A 27,931-nucleotide genomic window follows, 5' to 3' on the forward strand; every position below is an offset into this window, starting at 1 on the left:
TTGACTCAGTTGTAATAAACAATCTTTATTTTAATATAATTCATTATTTTATGGTTTGTTATTTCTTTATCTGTATACCCATGTTATCAAACATAGATAAAGACCTTAATTATACTTTAATACAAATGAATCATAATTCGATGTTGAAACTCGTTTGTAAACACTGTATGATCTAAATTCGTTCCTAGTCGATTCACCCGCCTAAAACATGGATAAAGGTTGCTTGAGCTCGAGACTAACATCTGTGATGTTGTGTACTGCGTTTCTTGGTAATGGCATAGAGATGTCCAAACATGCAGATGGGTAGTCATATGATTATTATACCGAACAACCCTCCATTGGACTTTTCAAGTGGTTGTCATTCACCGAGAGGATAAGTCTGTGGTTATGATTGTACACAATTAGTCCTTACGACAACACTGAGGCTCTATATGCTATGGCTGTGCTTTGACTCGTTTACCGGCTCCAGGAGAGTCATCAGGTGGCGAGGTTGGGTATAGTTGCAACACATATAGGAGCCAATACATTGTAGTCGGGGATTCACCGCTCACCTGCGGGTATGGATATATCATGTGATCTAATGAAATAATAGTGCATGGAATCTCTGGCCAGAGTACAAGATGTACGTTGGAAAAGGAGTTCTCCAATAGTACATGCGATGCCATTATTATAGTTATCACATAATTGTCGAAATAATATGCAACCCTCGATGAACCAATGGTTCATATTCGATTGGGATATATTAGATGAAGGGACCGTACTGTTCGTGAATCATAATCGACTGTTTCTTGCTGGAACTATCAGTGATACCTAGGTGATCATGAGGCGATGCTACTAGACGCTTTTACCATGATCCGATGGGTGCAATCAGAAATGAGTTCTGACATTCTTGCTCAAAAGAATGGGGCTAACTAGGGTAAGCCCGAATAAAAGATTATGTCCTGAATCACAAAGAGTTGTGAACCCACGGCTAGCTGTATTCCTGCACCTTTGAGGGTCACACAAGCACTTGATCGTTTGTTCTCGTTAAGAGAATAACTTCAAGAAGTCGAATTTATATTATATGGTAAATTCAAGGAGTTGAATTTATGATAATTAATTTTTGAGAGAATAAATTCAAGGAGTTGAATTTATAAAATTTGAGAATTTAATTTATTAAACTTAAAAGTTGGGTTTATTAAATATTTAATTTTGGAGGTGATAAAATTCAAGTAGTTAATTTATAATTTAAATAATAAATTCAAATGTTGAATTTATAATGGATTTAATTTATTAGACTCAAAAGTTGAGTTTATTAAATATTAAATTAAAATTGGTGGGAAATATGTTTAAGGGGCTTGTAGGAGTACAAGTCCAACATATTAAATAATTAAAATTTAATGGACTTTGATTAAATTAATTAAACTAGTTGGACTAGCCCAATTAATTAAATCAGACCCATTAATGTTAATTATGTCATTAGGCTATGACTTAATTATAAATAGTGTATGCAAGTCAAAACCCTAGCCTACCAACACAACCAAAATTTTGAAAATCACTCTCTCAAAACCCTAAAAATTTCGGCCACCTCTTTGTAGGGAAAAGGTTGAGCCGTCTCTCAAACCTTGATATCTAACGCAAAACTTCTCCCAATTTTTTAGTGCAAATTAGAAGAGGAATAGATCATCCAGTCGTGGACCTGATTAGAAGAAAAGAGAGGAGTTTCTTGAAGAAAGTTCGTAGGGATTCATCAAGAGCTAGATCCGTCATACCGGATCAGTTGGTGTCAAGTGATTCAATCACCAAAAGTCTAATTTTCACTCCCTATGAATGCTTATGATAAAATCATACGAGTGTCCAAAGCAAAACATATTTTTATTGTCAAAATAAACAAAATTTTTAAACTTCCGCTGTGTTTGGGCGTGAAGAAAACCCAGATCCGACATAATAGTCTATATATTTGAATGTAAATATTTTTATTGGATTAAGAAGAATATTCAATATTGAATCAGTAATGCTGTGAGGCTTTTCAATGAATAGAGTATAGACAACATATGCAATTGTCAAAGGCTAAAAATATTACTGTTATGAGCCTATGGTACAAATTTTCATTGCTCAATGAAGCAAAAGTGCAAAACAAAAACGTATAAGCTAAGTAAAAAAGAAATTCACTGTCAAATAATCTATTTTTTAATACAAAAATTAAAGCCTAAAAGATTTATCACCTAGAAAAATAATGAAACATCTCGGTTTAGATTTGTTATGATATTCTTTCCAAAATAATCGAAGAGCACCAAATGAATCTCCATTCGAGACATGGCTTTTACGCTTGCTCTTTTCCCAACAGCTTTTCTAACATGTGGAATAAAATATGAGCAAGATTATGACTTTGTTTTGGACTATGTAGAGGAAAAACCCAAAATAATTTATTTAGGTTGACTCAAAATATTGTATCATATACAATATTTTTTTAAAAAAAAATTGGGCTCCAAAAAACAAATAGGCCTGAGTCATTGTAGTCCTTTTGTCTCTGAGTAGGCACGGCCATGAGCCTACGGTGAATCCCACGTACTTGATCAAATTAAATTATCCGCTGTCGGATATGTGGTTTAGACGAATTTCTACTGTCAGGATCGATCAACACATTTGCCTTATGAATGCTGCAAAAGCGCATTCGCATTATCAAAACTGAAAATTTCATCCACTTATTTCTCCTCTAACTTCGACCATACTCTTTCTCGGGCTTTTTCACCGTTTACCACAAGTATATTAAAATCTTAATAAAATAACGTAAAAAAAAAATATTTAACAAAGTAAGGTATCACGCCTCTTCGAGAGGCGTGACTAAATTTTTTTTTTCACGCCTCTTCAAAAGGCGTGACATTTTTTTAAAAAAAAAGCAAGTCACGCCATTGTTTTTTTAAAACAATTAGGCCTACTTTAATGCAAAAGACGCGGACTCTTAAAAGCTGCGACACATTAATAAGACTGGTCAAAGGCTGGCGGAATTGAATTATTGAAAATTGGAGTGGAGTGAAAGCCATGTGCATTTGTTCTTTTTTGTTTTGGAAGCATCCCGATCATTTGTCTATATATGAGGAAGAGTTGTGTTTCAATTTTTCATCTTTCATCTGGAGTAAGTTCTCTTGATTTTTTCTATGTAACTTATTCATTTGTTTTGCTCTGATTTTGAGTTAATTTTTTTTTTGCAGGTAAATTTTGATTCAACTGTTATAAGGTATGTATATTAAAATAATTATTTTTGTTAAATAATAAATTTATAGAATAAATTATTATTTATGTTGAAATATAATTTTTATGTTATGCTGATTTTTTTTTTAAGTATAACTATAATTTTTATTTGTTTTTGTAATTATTATTAATTTTTCTAAAAATATTTAAAATTCATTTATATTACGAATAACTTCTTATTATTAATAGGAATTGCAGATTAAATTTTTTATAAAGCCAATCACGCGAATTTTACTAGAGAAGACTTGCTTAAATTTATCAAAAAAAATTATAAAAGCAAGTCACGCCGAGTCCATCGGCGTGACTTGCTTATTTTTTTATCCATCGGCGTGACTTGCTGAAATTAATTTTTTTTTTAAAATAATAAATTTAAGCAAGTCACGCCGATGGACTCGGCGTGACTTGCTTAAATAATTTTAAAAAAAATGTATATATAAGCAAGTCACGCCGAGTTCAACGGCGTGACTTGCTTAATTTTTTTAAAAAAAATTAAAACTAAGTCATTTAAAAATATTTAAAATTCATTTATATTAAGGAGAACTTCTTATTATTAATAGGAATTGCAGATTAAATTTTTTATAAAGCCAATCACGCGAATTTATTAGAGAAGACTTGCTTAAATTTTATTAAAAAAAATATAAAAGCAAGTCACGCCGAGTCCATCAACGTGACTTGCTTATTTTTTTTAAAAAAAATTAATTTAAGCAAGTCACGCCGATGGACTCGGCGTGACTTGCTTAAATAATTTTAAAAAAATGTATATATAAGCAAGTCACGCCCAGTTCAACGGCGTGACTTGCTTAATTTCAAAATATAAAATTAAAACTAATTCATTTAAATGACGTGCTTAATTTTTTTTAAAAAAATATATAAAAGCAAGTAACGCCGAACTTAATTAAAAAAAAATTAAAACCAAGTCATTTAAAAAAATATGTAAAAGCAAGTCACGCTTATGAATTCGGCATGACTTGCTTAATTTTGAATATAAAGCCAAGTCACGCCTATTGATTTGGTGTGACTTGCTTAAATTTTAAACTTAATTAAATTTTTTAAAATCTCGGGCGTTATAGTTAAAGAAACCGTGACTTTTGTTAATTTTTTTAAAAAATAATAGTAAAAATCTTTAAATTATTTAATAAAATATATATTTTAATAAAATACATTCTCCAATCGTTATTATTAACTACATTAATGTTAGATTCAATTAATTGTTTAAGATAGATTCGAAAATTTAAATCTGTGTATGTATTTAAATTTTTATTTTTAAAATAAATTAGTATTTCCATAACTTGTAGAATGTAAGTATATTATTTTTAATGTATTTATTAATTTTTTATTGTAGTTAATGTTTTATATTATAATTCTTTTGATAATTGATATTGTAGTTGTTTTTTTGTTTATACAATACTGTGATAGATAATAATAATAGTAATAATAATAATAATAATAATAATAATAATAATAATATATTCTTATTATTGATTATAGGATGTCGTTACACGCTAGACTTGTTGATCCTACGGTTCTTTATCAGCAACAAACACATATATCTAATTTTATTACGCCTAACTACTTGGATAACAATCTAAGAGTCCGTCGATCTGATAATTTAATTTGGGAATTGTGGAAAAGTGGTATACTACACCATCGTGTCCGATCATGTCCAAACGAAATGGGCTTTTATGGCATACTCTTATGTGGTGATTGTGTTTATGATAATCATTTGATAACCGCTCTTGTGGAACGATGGTGCCGAGAAACTCATACTTTCCACCTACGAATTGGCGAGGCCACAATCACGCTACAAAATGTTGCGTTAATTTGGGGGCTAAATGTTGATGGTGATCTTATCATCGGGACTGATGTATCTTGCAAGTTTAGTGTATGGCAGGATTATTGTTATGATTGGTTATGTTTTATGCCACTTCAGACAGACTTCAGATCCAATAGTTTAAAGTTGACTACTCTGTACTTACACTGTACACAAACAATAATTGATGACAACAATACAGACGTAGAAGTGGCACAATACTCACGATGTGTTGCGATGTTGGTTATCGGTGGGTGTATGTTACCTGATTCTGAAGGTTGTGCGGTGAAACTGTTGTATTTGCATTTTCTGCAAGATATGCATTAGGTTCGTAGTTATAGTTGGGCAAGTGCTGTACTGGCATATTTATATCACGAATTGTGTTCCGCCTCTGTGTCAGGAAAACAAGAAATCGCAGGCCCTTTATACATATTGCAGGTATATTTATTACAATTTTTTTATTTCAATTTATACTTCTTTGTATACACATTTATTAAACTCAATTGTTTTGTAGATTTGGGCATGGTCAAGAATGATTCCTCTATGTCCTGACCGTTTAGGATACAACCTCATCGCTCGACCTGAAAATGAAAACAACGGTGATAATATTCTTCATCCCCCATTGTGAGCAAGAGTCCATTTGTGTTTATCAATTTCAGAGAGATAAACAAAATCTCTTGATTCGAGATTTTAAATTTCATCCATGATGGCATCAAATTTACGTATTTGATGTTGTGTGCCTGCTTTCCAACATAGATCTTTTAGGTGCACATTTTTGAAATGTGTATTGAAATTAGAACATACGTGTCTAAGACAAAAACGATGTACGCAACGTGGATGTCTCAAATCGGGTATCTCCTCAACAGCATTAATGATTCCACGATGTCTATCGGAGATAAGGCACACACCTGTTGATCCTCGAACCACATGCTTGCATAGAAGTTCCAAAAACCACTTCCAGGAGTCGTATGTTTCCTCATCGACTATGGCAAATGCTAAGGGTAAGATTTGGTTGTTTCCATCTAAACCCACAGCTATAAGCATCTTGTGCTTATACTTCGTGTATACATGAGTACCATCAACACTAATTATTTTTCGACAATGTGCGAACCAATCTATACATGGTCGGAAGGCCCAAAACACGTAGTTTAACACCTTCAATTGAGAATTGTATCTCGGTAAATGGTTCCACTCTACAATAGTGCCTGGATTGTACTTCACAAGGGCACCCATGTACCTTGGCAAAAGACGTATCGAACTCTCCCATGTACCATATACATTTTCCACCGCCCGCCTTAAACTGTACCATGCCTTACCATATGAGATTTGATAATTATATCGATCTTTGACAAGTTGGATAACATATTTAATCTCACACGAAGGATCACACCGAACAACACCGACAAGTATTTTTGCAATCATATTCTTGTCCAAGTTATGGTGGTCTAACCCCACCTGGCTAGACATACATGTATGTGGACCATCATATTTCGTGATCTTGAAATACCCCAATTTTGATTTTAACGATGCACGAAGAAGCCACGTACAATTGATATTTGAATGCTTATTTTTACAACGAACTTTCCACAAAGCCTTTGTACTCTCCACAACTTGATATTCACGTCGAGCAACTCTAACCAAAAAGTCCTTAACTGCTGCTATCAAATGATTTTTATCTTTAAAAATCATATTCGTGCAAATGTTCTCCTCTATCTGCATTGTAATAACTCAAATTCGATGCAGATGGAATTCCAACAGAATCAGGGCGTTGCTCATCATATATTGTACTAAAGAATTGAGGTATGTCATATAAGGACACACCGACAGGCGGGACAGATAATGGTAATGCATCGGGTCGGTGTTCAAGATTTGAAATGACGTCAAAAGGATATGCATGCATATGATCACCGGTGTCAGTTTGAGATGGACAAATATCAGCAAATGTGGCATTTTCATCTTCATGCTCAGCTTCATCTGTTTCACTATCAGTTGTATCTGGTTCATTAAATATTTCGGTGGCGTGAAGGTGAACATCTATTGGCAACTCATGTGATCTTTGTTCATCAGGTATGACATGTGTCAGTACATGACTCGATCCACTACAATGCACACTCGGTGAACAATCGAAACCTGCATGATTTGTGTCAACCGAGTACCATCCTCTAGCACCAGAATCCCATCCTCGTGTGGAAATAGGCCAATTAACATTTTCTCCTATGGTGCCAGTAATATACCGATCCCATCCCCCAGTCCAATCATTCGAATTATATCGATTTTCATCTATTGGTTCGAAAAAAAGCATTAGCGGAAGTACCGGCTTCATCATTAAATCCCATCGAATTGAACCCTTCAGTTATACATGGAATGTATGATTCAGGAACCTCAACATGTACATTATGCTTGACGAAATCCGTTTTGATATACAATTCGATACATCGCATTTCGTTAATAGAATCCAGCATAAACTGTAAATTGTTGTCATCATTGATGTCAAGATGCACTTCTACACAATGTGACTTATCCATGTAGGAATATTTTGTTGACAATTTTAAGTTAAATTTTGATTTCTCAATATTTTTCAGACGGTACACTACTTCCTTTAATTCATGAAAATTAATAGATCTTGGTATTCGTGTTGCCCTCAACGCAGTTGTACTATATTTTACAGTGTGATGTCCTATAACAACTTTGCCACCTACGAATAAAAGCACCGACACATTGTCCATTCCTATAAAAATAAAATTCAATACGTCACACAGAACACAAATGTGATAACAAATTTTTTATATTACAATTGAATAATAAAATCATTTTAATGTACACTTTTTTCATAACCATTTTTTTATAATAATAATAATAATAATAATAATAATAATTTTTATAATACTAATAATTCTGTACAATAAATAAACGGTCATCTTAAATACGAATAAAATTAACAATTAAATCATTATACTTATTTTTATTTAACAAAGTAAGAAAAAAAAAAATATTTATAACAATAGATTTTTTTATTACTTTTGTAAAAAATATCAACGGTAATACTTAATTTTTTTATACCATGCCTAAATAAAACAACAACAATAATAATTACATTTATAAAAATAATTGTTACTCTAAATTAAAAAATCTTAAATTTTATTTTTATTTTACAAGTTAATAATAATACAAATATAATAAGTTTTCACAATATGCTTATAAAATAAATTAATAATAAAATTAATTAATTACACAAATTATTTTGTGTATAATACGTTAAGAACAAAAATATAATATTTATAATAAAAAATTTTATGTAAGTTGTATAAAATAAACTAACTGTAATACTTGAACCTAAATAAAACAATAACATCAATACTAATTATAAATATAAGTATTATTATATTTATTTTTTAAAAAACGTTAATTAGTATTGTAAATTACAAAAATTATATTTCTTAGTTACATTCAATAATACTACAAATAATAATTTTTATAATAATAAGTTTTCATACTACGCATTGTCAAATAAATTAGTAAATAATGAAGTGAATTATAATATTTGTTTGTATGTAAGCAGTTAAAACAAAATTAACAATAATCAAAACTTTAACTCAAAAAATAATCACAAATAAAGAATTTAACAATTTCAATCCAACTACAAAATTTAATTTCGAGAGTATAAGTATTTTACCTCGTATGTGGAAGAAGAAACTAATATTGAGTACCTTCAACAATGAAATAGATTCAACACTGAAAAAAATGTATCACGAAGAATCGGCCGAAACAATTTGAAAGACGCTTCAAAAAATTTCAGACCAACGAGAAATGATAATAACAAATGTTCTCTATACGTTCATCGATTTTATAACCAAATTTTAAATATTCGGTCAAAAACACGCCATTCAAAATGGCGTGTTTATTGATTTCAACCAATACATCTCATCACTCTGTGATCACACATTATTTTGAGTTGCTCGTCACATCCCATCAATCTGTCACCACAATTATAAATATTAATTAAAAAAAAATTCAACAAGTCCCGCCATCCAAGACGGCGGGACTACATTGAGAAAAAAAATAAGTCCCGCCATCTTGGACGGCGGGACTTGATTGAGAAAAAAAAAATTCACGCCATCAGAGACCGCGGGACTTTCTCATCAAAAATCTTTCTTTCTAGTTCTCTATTCTTATTGAAATCGTGGAGGAATACATTATATATAATACATAGATATAAAAGAATAATAAATAATATTTAGATATAAAATCGTGGAGAAAAAAAATATATTTTTTTAGGTTTGAGTTGATTCATGCGGAATATATACATAGATATAAAAGAATAATAAATAATATTTAGAATATAATCAAACAATAAAGATAAAAAATTAATTATGATTTAAATTGTTCTCGACATATTGTTTTGTCAGAAAAAGTGTTACCTTGAATCTAGTGTGATATTTTCCCAACCTCATCAAAATTGAACTTAAGGTGTCTGGAGCTCGTCTCAGTGTGTTTTTTTGATCGTCGTGTACCAGATGTTGGATTTTATCTTGCATTCGATCGAGTGTTCCTTTGGGGAAAGAAGTTGCAGTGTTAGTGTCTTTGACGAATTACATTATTACAGATGATGTATCGAATTCTTGTACCTAAGACACAGCGGAAGTTTAAAATTTTTTACTTAGGCGTCGTGTATTTAAAAACAATCATAGGGAATTTAGAATTATACTTTTGCGCTTAAAATGCTGGACTCCAAACTATTTTGGTTTTTAAGTGGAGATAGTCTTTCTTGTAAATCTCTATGAACGGCTCTTATTCTTTGATCGCCTAATTGGTTCCGAGATCAGAAGCTTTGTTCCTCGTTTGAATTGTACTAGAAATGGCAAGCGATTTATGCGTTGAGACTGCAGCCTCCGAATTTCCAAAATCCAGAGTTGGCGTGGTGTGGTGTGGAAGAAAGCACTTGGCCGAATTTTTATTCAAAATTCTTTATGTAGATGTGACTTTCAAGGTGAGAAAGGAAGGAATTATTTTGTGTTTTTGTGTGAAAATCATGGTATGTATTATAAGTCCTAATGCTATATATATAGAGTAAGACTCCTAATCTAATTAGGAGTCCCTTTCACACAAGGAATCTAATAATTTTATTATATTTAAACTCTCATGTAATTAATATATAATGTATTAACTTTTAATAATCTATGATATAATAATACCACATACAAATATTTGTATCACCATATAAAATATATACATGTATATGTACATTAAATTAAATAACCATTGTTTAATTTATAAATTAACTTTGTGGTTAATTTAATTCTAGAATCTTCTAGATCATTTATAAGAATTTGTACATGTTAGTAGTCACCACTATTAACACAATATTTAATTAGCAAATTCTAAATTCAAGAAAAAAATGATTACGAATTCATTATAACCCCGATCGACGATCCGAGAGCGCCGATATATCAAAGATACAAGTCTTGTTCATATAATGAAAATCGAAAATTTCGAAGATCAAAATTTTCTTTTACCAAATTTAGAACTTGCCATATATGGCAGTTACCATATTTGGCAGCTGCCAGTTTTCTAAACTTTTTTACTAAAATAGGTAGTTCCACTCTCGTTCCTTATTTAGCAACCATGCCAACTTGTATTTCTTCCATCGTATAGAATCAACTCATAAAATTCTTTATAAGCTTCATGTTTGATCTCCATCAAACTATAGTCGCTAAATTCCAACTCCTTGAAATTTGACTATCTCAATGGGAAAACGGAATAAGATATTTGTATGATCCTCAATGGTTCAGGGATAGAGCTAGCTGTGGGTTCACATCTCCATGTGATTCAGAATAACATTTATTCTTATTCGGGTTTACCTTAGTTAACACCATTCTTATCATCAACTCCTTGATCAAGATTATAAAAACTTATTTCTGTTTGCACCTATTGGATTATGGTAAGAGCGTCTAGTAGCATCGCTCCATGATCCCCTAGGTATCATTGATAGTACCTGCAAGAACCTTTAGTCATGGTTAGTGTACAGTACGGTCCATTGAACACATATATTCCTGTCGAATCTGCGACCATTGCTATATCGAGAGTTGCATAGGAATTCGACAACGATGAGATTCATCTTTGAGTACTAATGGTGTCATGGTATGTGCAACTAGAAAAACACCTTCCCCAAAAGTATATTTCTTACGCTGGCCAGAGAATCCTTGCATTATTAACTCATCAGATCACATAGGATATCTTCACCCGTAGGCGAATAGTGAATCCTCGACGACTACAATGCATTTGCTCCTACGTATTTCGAAACTACACCCAACCTCGACACTTGATGACCCTCGATGGAGTCGTTAAACAGATCAAAGTGCATGTTAGTACGTATAGCCCTACATTGTCTCGGGTCAAAGGACTGATGGTGTACAACCGTAACTGCGGACTTTTCCACCCGATAAATGAGAATCAATTGGATAATCCGAGGGAGGGTTGTTCAATGCATCATCATATGATCACCCATTTGTGTGAATGGACATCTCCATGCCCTTGTCAATGAAACATGACGTTTACATCACAGATGATAGTTTCAATCTCGAGCGACCTTTATGCTTATTTTAGGCGGCTTATTAGACTAAGAACTGTTTAGAATATACAGTACACTTCTTAATAAGTTCCATGATCTTACGTTGCGACACAAACCTCATGTTATCTATTGTATATTCAATGACTTTATTTATGTAGATTGTATGGGTATACAGATAAAGTAAAATGCATTATCTATTAAAATCATAAAATATTATTAAAATAAAGATTGTTTTACATTACAGTCAATAAACCCTGAGCCACAAGTTGGCTTGCGGGACACCTACTCTAACAATCTCTCACTTGCCCTATAGCCAACTACCCATAGATCTGACCTATTGATTCGTGATGCTTCTCAAACAATGGTCTTGGCAAGGGCTTCGTCAGTAGATAAACAACATTATTTGGCTCTCTCTACCAATATTTCTCCTCTTCCTACAATCTCCCGGATTATGCGGAACTTCCTCAGTATATGTTTGGATCGTTGATGAGACATCGGTTCCTTTTCTTGCACAACGACATCGGTGTTGTTACAATAGATCGGTACTGGATCAATTTTTTGAGGAATGACACCAAACTCTTGGAGGAAATTCATCATCCAAACACCCTCCTTTGCTGCAGCCGATGCAGCTATGTAGTCGGCCTCAGTGGTTGAATCCGCTATGGTGTCTTGCTTAGAACTCTTCCAAGAGACAGCACCACCATTTAGCTTGAATAAAAATCCAGAGGTCGATTTCAAATCATCCACATCTGATTGGAAGCTAGAATCAGTGTAGCATTCCAATTTTAGTTCTCCACTAATATATACCAAGAACAAATTCTTAGTTCTTTTCAAGTACTAAAGAATGTACTTCACTGCTGTCCAATGCAGTGGAGCGGATTCGACTGATATCTTCTTGCGACACTCAGTACCTATGCAATATTAGGTCGAGTAGATCTCATACCATAGATAATACTGCATATAGCAAACCCATATGGAATGCGGTTCATGGTTTCCATCTCTTCATCGAGTCTTAGGGCACATAGACTTTAATAGAGTCAGACCATGAGACATTTGGAGATATCCTCTCTTGGACTCCTCCATAGAGAATCTCCTCAGTATGGTATCGATATATGTGGATTGGGTGAGCCCTAGCATCCTCTTTGATCTATCCCTGTAGATCTGTATTCCTAATACATATGATGCTTCACCTATATCCTTCATAAAGAACTTACTAGCTAACCATACTTTAGTTGACTGCAACATCATACATCATTCTCAATGACTAATATTTCATCAACATAATGTACCAGGAATGTTACTGCACTCCTACTAGCCTTCTTGTATACACAAGATTTCTAACGATTTTTGGCAAAATAAAACTCTTTGATAGTCTTGTCAAATATGAGGTTCCAGTTCCTTGTTGCCTGTTTGATTCCATAAATGGATCTATGAAGTTTGCATACTTTATGCTCTATTCCTACTGTGTGAATTCTTTAGGTTGAGACATATAAATCATCTTCTTTAATACCCCATTAAAGAGCGTTGTCTTCACATCCATTTGCCATATTTCATAGTCATACCATGCTGCTATGGCTAGCATTATCCTATTGTACTTGACCATTGCGAATGGAGAAAATGTTTCTTCATAGTTAATACCTTACCTTTGAGTATGTCATTTTTCTACCATTCTAGCTTTGAAGGTCACGATCTTCTCATCCGATCCAAATTTTCTCTTGTAAATCCATTTGCATCCTATGGGAACAATTCCCTCAGGTGTATCTACTAAGGACCATACTTGGTTCGAATACATGGAGTGTAACGCCCGAAAAACCAACATACGTAAACCACATGCATGCAAACAAATTAAATTGCATAATTGTTTTACTTAATTGTTTTTAAATACTTTATTGATGCATATTATATGATTAAAGGTATGATTAAAAGATTATACGGTATGATTTCATGAATGTGAAGGATTATACCCGAATATTCGATAATAGGCTGGGGAAAAGAGATCGAGGACGACCAAGAATAAATAAATAAATATTTTCAAGGCTTCTTAATATGATTAAAAATGATTAAATTTTTCTAAAAATGATAGAATTTAAATTATCTTACTAGACGAACTCGATTTTATTTGGGAAGCCGATTTTGGGCAAACGAGTAATTTTTAAAATATCAAATGTTTTATTTTTGAAAACTAAATTTTATAAACTTTTATTTTTCAATTAAATAAGGATTATTTGGCCTAATTTAACTAAATTGAGTAGGACCAATTGCCCCTACACTTGAAGGCCCAAAACATAAGCCCATTAACATGCAAATTAAAATCTATAAAAAATACAAACCTAAGTCACTTTTGAAGCATAAACCAGCTGAAAATTTCACACACAGCACACCAATTTTTGAAAAATTCAAGGAGGAAAAGTAGGGCTCTTCTTCGTCTGTTCGTCCCTTCTCGTGCCCCTCTCCCACGACCGTGTATTCGAGCGTTTTAAAACGCAAAGACACGTTTTCTAAAGCCCTTTGACGCATCATTCAAACCATAATATGCATGTGTTTGATTATCTTTGCATAAAAAATATTTACGTGCGATGGTTTAACGACATGACGATTATTTTCAAAAGTTTTGATGATTTTACACTTATTCGAAAAACGCTATGATTCTTAAGGACACACTACCATTAGAAGATGTTTTAGGGACAAGAAAGAGTCGTTAAGGGTTGAAACGAAGGCTAGAAATGTGATGGCCAGGGAAGCACATGCCTAGGGTTTTCCCCTAGCCACCCGAGTGCTTGTTGGTTCAGTTATGGGGCTTGGCCAGGGGTGGGCTGGGGCTCGGTGAGGGGCATGGTTAAGGGTCTAGTAGGGTCCTAGCCATGGCTGGTCGATAGGAAAGAGTCAATGATCTCATGGACTCTTCCCATGCGTCTTTGGTGCAAGCCGCGAACAGCAGCTGGGTGGAGGGTCCAAACTGGTTTGGCTAGCTTAGGCTAGGTCTGAGGGTGGTGAGGGTCAGGAGGGTTCGGTCTTGGTGGTGGCTCGAGTGGAGGATCCTTGTCTCGCTAAACTCCTAGGGCAACCGTGCCTCACCTATAGGGGTTGTGGCGTGGGCTAAGGTCTGGTTCAATGGGTCAAGGATGGTGCGTATGGTCCATAAGGGGTCTGTTCAGGGTTTGGCTTGAGGTGGCTAGGGCATGGTTCGAGAAAATCGCAAGATGGCTCGATGCTTGGGTTCGAAATAGGGTAGTTAGGATAAAATGGCTTGAATTGTTAGCCCCCCCAGGGTGGTTCATGGCTCACAAGGGTAGCTTAGGTAATAGAAAGTCTATGTTTAAAATTTGGGAAGAAAATACTAAAGTTTGAATTAATTTGGGAATTAAATGCTTCACGAAATAGTTATTAAAGAATTAAATCGAATACTTGAATTTAAGCTAAATAAAAATATTAAAAATTAAATTTAATCTTAAATAATTATTTGGATGATCTAGAGTCAATAAAACTAAGAAAAGTAAAAAATCGAGAAATTTTACGTCCAAGAGCAAAACGATCATTTTATACCTAGGTAGTTACGATAAGGGTTGGCAGCGTCCCGAAGAGTCATAACGCATGTTAAATGATATAAAATGATGATTTTGATGAAAAAAATGGAATTTTATGATTTATGGTAAAGCTGTGCAATTTTTACTATTAAAATGCTATTTTTGGAAAGTCATGATATTTTATGTTTTAAAAAGGAAAAAAGAAAAATGTTTTGAGGGATTTGAATTGATTGTGACATAATATATAAGATATGTGGGGGATCCGTTTTAAGAAAGAACAGTGAACTTACAATTTTATGGGAATGTCGTGAGGGACAAGGCCTTAGAGGGAGCCCGTTTACGGGACAAGGCCCCAGAGGAGCCCGACGATCGTATTTCCATGATGATGCCTAGTGCCCCTCCCCTGCGCAATGGGAGCTAAGATTGATCAGTCGACCAGAGGATAAAATGCTAGACACTTTCAAGGATCAAAATTCACCCAAAATGATAAAGGATGCAAAGCTTTAACAATTTAATGATATTACGATATATGATTTATTTATGCTTAAAAGTTATTTTAAATAAAAGTATGATTTTAATGTATGTGCTTGTATATATATTATTTTCTAGCCATGTTTAGAATGTGCTGAGTCATTAGACTCACTAGATTTGAATGCTGCATGTGATGATGATATTGAAGGAGGCGCTGACGCTTGAGTGAATCGAGTACAACAGTACACTCCCGAGAGACATTTATTCCGCATTAGATTGTTAATTAAAAGTCTTAAAAGATTTTTGTTAGGGATTTTATTAGAGATTTTATGCTTTATTTTGAAGCCAGTTTGATAATGTTAAAGGTAGAAGTCGAATTTTGGTAATTGACGTCTTTCGAGATTTTATGCACTTGAGATTTAAATTGTTAAATTATTTTGATTTATGTAAATGTTAAGTTATTTTTAATTGGTGTTTTCAAATTAATGGGTATGAAAAAAATAGTAGAATTTCAAAGTAAAAAATAAGGGTCGTTTCATGGCGTCTATCTCGGACTGCATGGCTTCAAGCCATTTAGATGAATCGGCATCAGACAATGCTTCCTTGAAATTCCTTGGATCACATCCAGGAATTAGCTCACTTTGGCCCTCTTCAAGAAGTAGGCTCAACCTATTAGGCTTGTGTTTTTATGATTGGTTGTTGGGGTGTGGCTTCGACTACTTGGTGGGTGATTCTCAAACCAAACAAAATTCTATCATCATACCTTTTCTATCTAATAAAAACTCCTTCTCTAAGAAGGTGGCATTCCTTGAAACAAACACATTTGCTTCACTTGGATAATTTGGAACATTTCATGTTCACAATTTTTACTTGATTTTGATGTTAACAAAACTTGTTATTTAGTTTCTAATAATCTACCTTAGTGCGCAGATAGCTGAAACTAAAATAATCAGTTACGAGCCAAAACTGAAGCTGTCGAAGACGCCAATTGAAAGCATCAACTGATCAACAAAAGTGAACCAGTTCAACTGATGAATCGTAAATGAATTCAAATGAATGATCAGCGGATAGGTGGTTCAGCAGGAGAACCTCAGAAGTACGGCCAGCCGAAGGAGTGTTCAACTGATGAAAAGCCTAGCTGACTAGTTCAACTGAACAAGAGTGAAATCAGTTCAACTGACTAGTCAACTGATTTCACCAGCCCAATTGAAGACCGGTTCAACTGACCAGTTCAGAACATCAGTTAGGAGCAATCAGGTGCAGATCAAGACAAGCTGATATAAGTGGAATCCAGCTGTGCGAAAAGGTACAAAAGCAATTGTGAAGTAAAAGGAAAATAATGAACGTTGCATCAGAGCTTAAAGCCAAAAGTTTTGGAATGGATTTCGAGGAACAGATTCAAAATGCAACATATACAATAATTGAGTCTCACTGTACGATCAAGCTTTACACCCATAAATAGAGGGTGAAGATCAGGGAAGAAACATATACAACAAGATAGAAAAGAAAAAGGGCATGCTTCAAAATCATATCAGCTTAAGAGAGAATCATCCAGCCCAGTCAAGAGAACACTTTAACGTATTATCAGCTTTGTTTTAGAAGCATATTTCCCTCAGTGTGTGAAAACACTTTCGGGTAGTTTTCAGAGATCAGTTCTCACACACACACCACCACCACCCAAATACCGTCTTGCCTAATGACGTAAAACTTGTGTATGAAGTCTTTCTCACATAGACGTTAAAAAAGTGTTGACTGGAAGGTGCTGCCTTCAGTATAGTCTAGGAGTTCAGTTAGGCATTGGGTTAGTCTTAAGCTGGGTGGGTTTGTACAAGTAGTTGTATAAATCAAAGTCTTCTAGTGAATCCTACCCGAGGTGGTAGAAAGGGTGACGTAGGAACAGTTGAAGTCTCCGAACATCCATAAACATATCTTGTGTATTTAACTGTTTAACTATTGTTTTCAAACTGATTTAACAAGTTAGAGCATCCATCTGTTCAGTTCTCACAATAACTGAACTGATGAATGCAAAAACTGATCTAGTCTATTGGTTATTCAGTTACACAGGATATACAAATATATCAGTGTTTCTTAACGAATGATTATTTCGAGTGTTTTCCGCTTGATTTTATACCAAACTCGATCTAATTCATCGGTTTATATATTCTTAGAACACGATCTATTGCAGATCTTGGATAATATTTTGTTTGAAGCACCTCAAGGTGCTCTGCAAACGATCCTTCAATATTCAACATAGTTCTTTGGATATCTCACAAAGTAGAACAAATTGGCTATACTATCCAATTTGTCTCTCACTGCCTGCTTCATATAAGCAAGACATCCTCATATTCTTAGGTAAGAATATTTGGGCTGCTTTCCCATGCATATCTCATATAGAGTTTTATCCACTTCCTTTGTATAGACTTGATTCAACAACCTTTCCTCTGTTTCAAGCGCATATCCCCAAAGGGATGGCAGTCATTCAGTGAATCCCATTGTAGATCAGTCCATCAATGTCCGATTACGATGTTCTGACACACCATTCAACTGGGGTGTGGCAGACAGAGTCCACTGTGAGAAAATCTCATTCTTCTTAAGCTTGAAACTCAGTACTCAAGTATTCTTCATTTTGATCAGATCGTAGTGTTTTAATACTCTTTCCTAACTATTTCTCTACTTCAGTTATGAATTTTTTGAATTTTCAAAGGTTTCAGACTTATATTTCATTAATTACACATACTCGAATAGTCATCAATAAAGATAATGAAGCAATAATGGACAAATTTCGTGCATACTTAGAAGGCTACACACATCTGTATGGATCAAATCCAATAGATCATGTGAACGCTTCACTTTCCCTAGGAAAAGGGCCTTGGTCATTTTTCCTTTCAGACATCAGTCACATGTCTCTAGAGAGTTTATGTCTGACGAGTCAAACATGTCGTGTAACACCCAGATTCGATGACTGTCCTCACTGTATCGAGACGGGTTCTTCCAGTGTGTTTATGTCCTCATTTACACGCACCCTAAGAAACTTCTCAGGGGGTCATCCATCCAAAAATTGTCCCATGTCAAGCACGCTTAACTTTGGAGTTCTTATGTGATGAGCTACCGAAAAAAAAATGCACCTTCTTGATATGAGTAGTACATATCAAACCTTTTAAGCCATTTTCAACTGTACAGTCCATTACATTGAACACTCTCGAATCCCTCTCATTTCGGTGTAGGATCGGTTCATTCATGTTCCCTCCACCTAGAAGCCTACCAGGAGCCGCTCATTGTCCGTGCAACCTCATGGCACCGGCGATCACCCCCGCCCTCTTGGGCCCTGGGCCTCACATGTCCACCATCTTCTGCTTGGTTCATCTCCGAACCACACCGTACTCGGAGAGGTCAGCTATGATACGAATTGTAACGCCTCAGATTCGACGATTGTCCTCATTGTGTCAAGACGAGCCTTTCCAGCGTGCTTATGCCCTGACTCACACACACCCTGAGAAGCTTCCTAGGGGGTCACCCATCCCAAAATTACCCCAAGTCAAGCACGCTTAACTTTGGAGTTCTTATGTGATGAGCTACCGAAAAAAGATGCACCTTCTTGATATGAGTAGTACATATCAAATCTTTTAAGTCCTCTTCAACTGTACAGTCCATTACATTGAACAGTGTCGGAATCCCTCTCAAGTCCTCTTCAACTGTACAGTCCATTATATCAAACACACTTTTACACACAGTAATACACGCCTAAACACACACACACAAGTTTCATTCTAGTTTTTATTATTTGGAGAGAAAGAAAGCTAGGGTTCTTCACTAGCATAGCAGCCGCCCCCTTCCCTGTATTTCCCAGCAAGATTTCGTTCAGTTTATCGCAAGAAATCGGTGCCTCGTTCGTCCCGGATCATCCTTTGCTCCTTTCTCGCTTCGGTGACGCCGTTCGGTAACGTTTAAGATTCAAAAGGCACGTATATTCTGTCCTCGATGCATCGATCATGTCATATTATGCGTGCGTTGTTATTTTTGCGAAAAATCATGTGTAATATTCAAGTATGCAGTATGTTTATGAAAGTTTATGTTGATGGCACGTCTAGCTATGTACGTACGTATGTTTAAGTTTATTATGCAAGCTCAAGTTTCAAGTTATGTATGTCCTATTTTTAAGTTGCATGCGATTTTATTATGTAGTACTCGTTATCCCAGTTTATACGTGTTGAGTCTTTAGACTCACTAGACTTGATCGATGGAGGTGACTATGTGGAGGAGACAGAAGGTGATGACCAAGGGGCATGCTTGGGCTGAGTGGCAGGCTAGACCCGAGGACCGCAAAGTTTACGTTTTATGCAAAGTTTAAAAATACTCTAAGTTTTTAAGCATCTGGATGCGAAATATTTTGAGACAGTTCTTTTAACAAAATTTTATTGGTGACGGATGATTGTGAGATTATTTTATGAATGTTGAGTGACGACCGTATGAATGTTTACAATTAAGAAAATTTTAAATTTTTCCGCAAATTTTAAGTATGAAAAGTACGGTTCGTTACAAGACGTTTCACCTTACGTAATTTTGCCGCATGTTTGAGGAGGATCCAATAATATGATCTCCTTTCTCATCACGTCTCGAGCCCGGCCCATCAATGTTGAACCTTAGTGGACGGTTGCCATGAGATCCCCCAATAATATGAGCCGAAGTCATGGGAGTTCCACGTAGTTCACATTAAATATGTCAGTGGAAGTCATAGCTTTTCGTCGTCCGGGCCTCTCCAATAATATGAGCAGACACTGACCGGGGGTAGCGTTCATCATGCAACCATTGTTGATGGAAGGCAAGGTATTATTAAACTTTCTTTTAATTATCCTTTTAATAGGCTTGATTTAAATTTTGGATCTCATACAAAATGAGGGATTTTAATTTTAAAAATTTGTATCATCATTAATTTTATAACTCGTGCCATAATCGTTTGTATGATGCCAGATTCATGCAATTTTTGTTATTATATTAATAATTACGCACACTGATTATTTATAATTTATCTCATACATCATAAATAATAAAAGATATTTTACATGTCTTTGATCTCCAAAACTCCTTCCGAGGATCGGGCCCACCGTCTTCAATTCTTGATCTCCCACCTAATATTTATATTAAATATCTATGGCACATTGGGATACAAATTTAGGACGAGGGAACGGACCATAAACCAGGTCCACTCTTAATTATCAAATAATCAAAATTACAACACATAAAATATCCTAACATACGCCTAGCACATTGGTCATCGTTCTCGATCATCCTTTTAACATATAATATCATATATTATATAAATACGATAATATCACATATTATCCATAAATCGCGTATATCATAAATTATCACTAACCACCATAATTATCATTTAATTTCAAATAATTAATTTCTTATCAAACACCTTTTACCATAAATAATTAAAATCATATTTAAATTATTTATTTTGCAAATAAGTAATTTTATCAAATTATTGTAGGGGTAAAATCGTCTATATTTTCATAAAATATAAATAACGGGCTCTGATATTACAATTTAATTATTGTAAGAATTATTTATCAAAATTCTTGTAGGGGTACCATTTAATTAAAACACACGATTAAGAATAACGAGCTCTGACACCACTGTTGATGTATCGAATTCTCGCATCCAAGACGCAACAGAAGTTTAAAAATGTTTGTTTGGACGTCGTGTGTTGAAATCCATTAATAGGGCGTTTTAGAATCATACATTTGCGTTTAAAACACTGGAATCCAAACTATTCCGGATTCTAAGTGGAGATAGTCCTTATAAATCCCTACAAACAACTCTTCACCTTTGATCGCCTAATTGGGTTCACGATCAGAAGCTTTGTTCCTCGCTTGGATTGATCTAGAAATCGCAAGTGATTTGTGCGTAAGACTACAGCCTCCAAATTTCCAAAATCTACAGTCAGTGCGGCGCAGCGTGGAAGAAAGCACTTGGCCGGATTTTTATTCAAATTTATGTGGTCGTGACTTTCAAGGTGAGAAAGGAAGGAATTTTCTTGTGTTTTTTTGTAAAAAATAATGGTATGTATTATGAGTTCTAGTGTTGTATATATAGAGTGAGACTCATATGCCAATTAGGAGTCCTTCTCCCAGAAAGACTCTAATAATTTAACTAAGTTTAAACTCCCATATAATTAATATATTATTTATTTATTAACTTTTAATAATACATGATATAATAATACCACATACACATATTTTATATCACTATATAAAATATATACATGTATATGTACATTAAATTAAATAATCATTATTTAATTTATAAACTAACTCTTTTGTTAATTTAATTATAGACTTCTCTAGACCATTTATGAGAATTTGTGCATGTTAGTAGTCACCACTACTAGTACAATAATTTATTTAGTAAATTCCAAATTCATTAAAAAAAAATGAGTCCAAAATAATTATAACTCCGATCGACAATCCGAGAGCACCACATATCAAGGATACAAGTCTTGTTCATATAATGAAAATCGAAAATTTCGAAGATCAAAATTTTCATTTACCCAATTTAGAACTTACCATATATGGTAGTTACCATATTTGGCAGCTGCCAGTTTGGTAAAATTCTTTTCTAAAATAGACAGTTACAATATCCTTCCTTATTTAGCAGCCATGCTAACTTCCATTTCTTCCATTCTATGGAATCAGCTCATAAACTCCTTTATAAACTTCATGTTTGATCTCTATCAAACTATAGTCGCCAAAGTCCAACTCCTTGAAATTTGACTATCTCAACAGGAATATGGAATCAGATATTTTGTATGACCTTCAATGGTTCAGGGATACAGCTAGCGGTGGGTTCACATCTCCATGTGATTCAGAATAACATTTATTCTTAATCGGGTTTACCCTAGTTAACACCATTCTGTTCATAGTAAGAGCGTCTAGTGGCATCGCCCCATGATCTCATAGGTATAACTGATCGTGCCTGCAAGAACCTTTAGTCATTGTTAGCATACAGTACGGTCCCTTGGACACATATATCCCGATCGAATATGCAACAATCGGTATATCAAGAGTTGCATATGAATTCGCAACAAAGCAATTTTATCTTTGAGAACTAACAGTGTCATGGTATGCACAACTAAGAAAACATCTTTCCCTAAAACACATTTCTTGCTCTGGCCAGAGACTCCTTGCACTATTAACTCATCAGATCACATATGATATCTTCACCCGTAGGCAAACAGTGAATCCCTGACTACAATGCATTTGCTTCTAACTATTTCGAAACTACACCCAACCTCACAACCTTATAACCCACAATGGAGTCGGTAAATGGATCAAAGTACATGCTAGTACGTATAGTCCCTACATTGTCTCGGATCAAAGGACTAATGGTGTACAACTATAACCGTAGAATATTCAACTCGATAAGTAAGAACCACTTGGATAGTGGGAGGGAGGGTTGTTCAGTGCATCATCATATAATCACCCATCTGTGTGAATGGACATCTCCATGTCCTTGCCATTGAAACATGACGTTTACATCACAGATGCTAGTCTCAAAGCTCGAGCGACCTTTATCCTTGCTTTAGACTACTGATTCGACTAGGAACCTGTTTAGAATATACGGTACACTTCCTAGTGAGTTCCATTGAAACGTTTACTAGTTTTAAAATGCTGAAATATTTTTTTTAAAAAAAGCTCGCTATTACAAAATAACATTTAAAATAATCGCCTTTATTTTACAATAAAAATATCACAGTTTAAAATGACCAACATCAAATGTAAACGTAAAGGAGTAAAAATCGTAATATCCTCAACGTATAAAAATATTCATTTTCTCTCAATCTCATAAATCGTAATACGGAAAACATGTGGTCCTCGGGTCGTGTCACCTTACCAGGTTTGCCTACTCAGAGTTCGGCACCTCCAGTCTCCTCATCATTTAGCTCACCTGCATCATACACGCCTAATGAGTCTAAAGAGTCAACACACCTGTACTAGGAATAACAAGTACATATACATAGCACAAAGCAGTGAAAAATATCATACTCAACATATTTTTCATGAATTTAAAAGCATGACGTAAACGTGTCGTGTAAAATTGTATCGTGTCATAGTATGTCATCTCATGTCATCATACACGTATATGTGTCGGGCAAAATCATATCGTCTCAAAGCATGTCATCTCATGTCATCATATACGTATACATGTCGTGTAAAATCATATCGTATTAAATCATTCTCATGTCATCATATACGTATACATTTTCTTTTTAATTGAATTCAGTTCATTAGCTGTGACTTTCGTATCATCATGTCAGTCGATGGATCCATCTACGTGTACCACGGTACCGAGCGGAAGGGAGATTAGCGACACTCTCACCCGTCAACTGAGCTCTGGTCTATCATATCATATCATGTCAATGGAAATACGATCGTCGGGCTCCCTCTAGAGCCTTCTCCCGTAAACGGGCTCCCTCTGGGGCCTTCTTTCTCACGATATCTCCTATCATATCATCATGTCATCGTGTCATCGTGTTAGTCACAACTAAATCACTTCCTTCAAAACATGTCATCATATTCATCACTTAATAAAATCATGCATATACGTAATTTTTTTCCTTTAAATCAAGCATGTACCAGTATTTATCATAATTGCGTAAAAATCATAAACAAGATGCATAATCATTTAAAATATGATAAAAATGTTTTCCGGGCACTGCCAGGTCCAAAATCTCACCCCGGGTGCAAAATGACCATTTTGTCACTGGAACCCAAAAATTATCGTTTCATCCCTAGACATAAAATTTCACGTTTGTGACCTTTTCTTAATTCCATTGACTCTAACATGTCCCAAATAACTATTTAAGCCTACAAGAATTTTTTCATATTTCTATTTGGCTTAAATCGATGACCTTTAAATTAATCCTTAAATATAACATAATAATGCGCTTTAATCCCGACTAATTCCAAAACTCATTATTTTGATCCGAAGCTTACCAAACTCCTTAAAATATCCCAAAACATATTTATAAGCATTCCTAGACGTAAACTCGAGCTCATTTTACCACTTAATTGATTCATTTTAAAACTTAGACTGAGTCCCGATTTTGATCCGAATCGAACTGTAACTTAACCAAAACTTTCCCTACTTTTTACCTTAACTTAAAAAAACCCATTCTAAACCATTTACTACTTAAATTATTCCATCTAAATCCATAATGTTTCGGCTACCCTTCAATAAACTCAAGCCCCCCTTGTACTCTTATCTTCCAACACATGTCTTCAACCCCATAAAGTTTCGGTCCACCTCCCATCTTCACTTGTCAAGCCTTTAAGGCTCACCCTTAAGACCTTAATGAACTCCTAAAACAATCCTAAACAAAGTATAAAGCTGCTGTGCAACTAAAAGCAGAAACGTTCGAGCCTCTCCAAGAACAACTACCCGAGCTCTCTTCAACTAAACCCCCTTCGATCTGCTCCTGGACTGAGACCAGCTGTTCCAAACCTTAACCCACCTCTCCTAGACCTCGACTGGACCCTCATGGACAGCACCTAGTTCTGGTTCAGCCCCCTTTTCACCCGAGTCTAATCTACCTTGCACCATACCTCTCGAAACCCTTACCACCCAAGAACACCACCTCTCGGCCCTTCATCCTGTAACCATCAGCAACGAATTTAATCTCCAAAACAACATCATGACAACATGTTCAGCCCCTTAACAACCAAAACCCGCAGCCCTTTGCACAACATACGAAGAAACATGAGTTGGTGAAGAGAAATGCAAAGATTTGAACAAAACCGAAGCCTTACCATGCTATGTGTTGGGTCGAAATATCTATGCAAATAACACATAAATTAACAAGTATTTAGCATGTATGAAGCAGAAATGAAAGTACATAGCATGCCTTTGATGTATATGAACGAAACTTTGAATAACCGTGCAACAGAAGAGCACCGAAGAATTTTCTTGAAATCAAAATGCTATGGCCGATGGTTTGGTGAAGGGAGGCTGCTGAATTGAGATAATGAGAGTGGGGATAAACTGAAATAAAGTGGTGTTGGCTTTGAGGGGAGAAATAAGATGATTCCTTCATGTGGAGGGGCTGTATAAATAAATGGATGGGTGGCAACTTAATATTAATTAGGTTTAAGTTTAGTAATAATTATAGTTTAGGTTAATTAAAATGTGTACTAACGGACCTCAATTAAAATAAGGCCCATTAAATCAAAACACTCTCCCAAAAAATATTCGCGTCGGAAAGTTTTTTGAAAATACAAGCCGAACCCTAAAAAATTCTCCCAATTCGATAAAATTTACGTACCGTTAAAAATTAAAATTTTGTGGATAAAAATACCCAATAAATCCCAATTCTTGAAAAATACCTTTAAAAAATCTTATATTAATTAATAAAAAATTAATCATGTAATAAAAATAATTTTCTTTAAAATTCTCCGATCCGGTCCGGTCCGGTCCCCGTTCCTCGTTAGAGTGCGAAAATGCATCTAGAAACCATAATGCATGAACTTTTAAAATTTCATGAATTAAATTCTACCATGCATGAATTATGCATAAAATGCATAAAAATATTTAAACACAAATTAATGAAATAAAAACGCATTTAAAACTTTAAAACAATTTAATAAAATATCAAAAAAATTTAATAACTTGCATGCATGTGGTTCACGTGGACTTTCAAATTTTCGGGACGTTACATCCATGATCTTACATTGCGACGCAGAACTCATGGTACCTATTGTATATTCAAGGACTTTATCTATGCAGTTTGTATGAGTATATAATCGAATAAAATCGTAAAATATTATTAAAATAAAGATTGTTTTACATTAGATACAATAAATTCAATAAAGCCCGAGCCACAAGTTGGCTTGTCGGGCACATACTCTCACAATTTAATGTTATATTGTAGCATATAATATAAATCCAAGAAATATTTAGGGAATAATAATAATAATAATAAAACTCAGCAAGAATAGCTCACAACAAGAAAAAAATTAAAAGTTAACATGCTGAAGACAGTGGTTTCAGTGTAGGTTTTTTTTAATAATCAAAGGCAATAGTTTTCCAAAAATTGTTGTATATTAACTAATATTTTAGGTAAAGGACATCGGTTTTAAAATTGTTGTCTTTTAGCGTATTTTTAGCACTCAAAGACGATAGTTTTGTACACTAATGTCTTTGAGAGTTATTTGTTTATAAAAATGGGAACATGGACAACGATTTTCCAGAACCGTTATCTATAAGCTTGTTTTTAAAGTGAACTATTGTTTTTGAATATTTTTTTAATTCATATTTGAATCAAATATATTTGCGAACCACAATGCAAATATATTCAATTTATCAAACCTAAAACATTTGTATCTTCTTCTCTCATCCATTGTAACACGATCTACAGACCTAGCTACTAGGAAACGACATTCACCTCAGTAAAAAGAGAGTTCAAGCCTTGTTGATTCCAATTACAGCTTAAAATGAGAGTGTTGGGCTGTCACGTGGTTCTTGCCCGATTCTACCACCCACCGCCAATGGTTTTAAAAATCAATTTAGGTCTTTTGAATGTCACGATGTAAGCTTGATAAGCATGAATCCTATAGCATTTTTAGGATTTTATTTTGTCATATTTGTGCTTATCTGTTATTTTTATTCAAAGTCTGTTATTTTTATTCAAAGTTTTAGGCTTAAATCGTCATATTTTTGTTATTTGTAGGTCTGACGAAAATGTGAAAACATTTTAATTTTGGAGATAAGATCAAAAAATTTAATGCCAAGTAAGAAGGATTTCTGATAATGAAGGAAATAATTGATGAAGGATTTTTCCTATCTTCGAAGGATATTTGTGATAAGATCGATAAAATTTATAGTTGTGGAACAAATTTGGGCTAGAAATGTGATTTTTATCACATTTGAGTTGCCAAAAAAAAGTTTTGAAAGAAGGACCAAAACAAAAGAAGTCCTGGAATAAAATGCAGCCACGTCTTATGACTGCTTCGGGACTATCTTGTAACTATGTAGAGGAGCTCAAAATTGATGGTAAAAATACCATATTTTGAAAATCTTAATTGTGGTATTTGACTCATTCAATTTTTTTGGAGGGATGAAAACTTTTAGTAAGATAAATAAAGATTTGATAGAGCTTTTAATCCATAAAAACTCAATCTTTCTTATTGATTGAATTGATCCTATCATAGTAGGAGGATGATGTTTTATTTTTGGTAGTTTATTTGAAGGCAGAATAGCCTAGCAGTTGGAATCTGAAGAGGAATTTGACACAGACTTTAAGCAAGAATATGCAAAGAGTTATGA

This window comes from Primulina eburnea, chromosome 1 (assembly GCF_022965805.1).
Source record: "Primulina eburnea isolate SZY01 chromosome 1, ASM2296580v1, whole genome shotgun sequence".
NCBI classification, from domain to species: domain Eukaryota; kingdom Viridiplantae; phylum Streptophyta; class Magnoliopsida; order Lamiales; family Gesneriaceae; genus Primulina; species Primulina eburnea.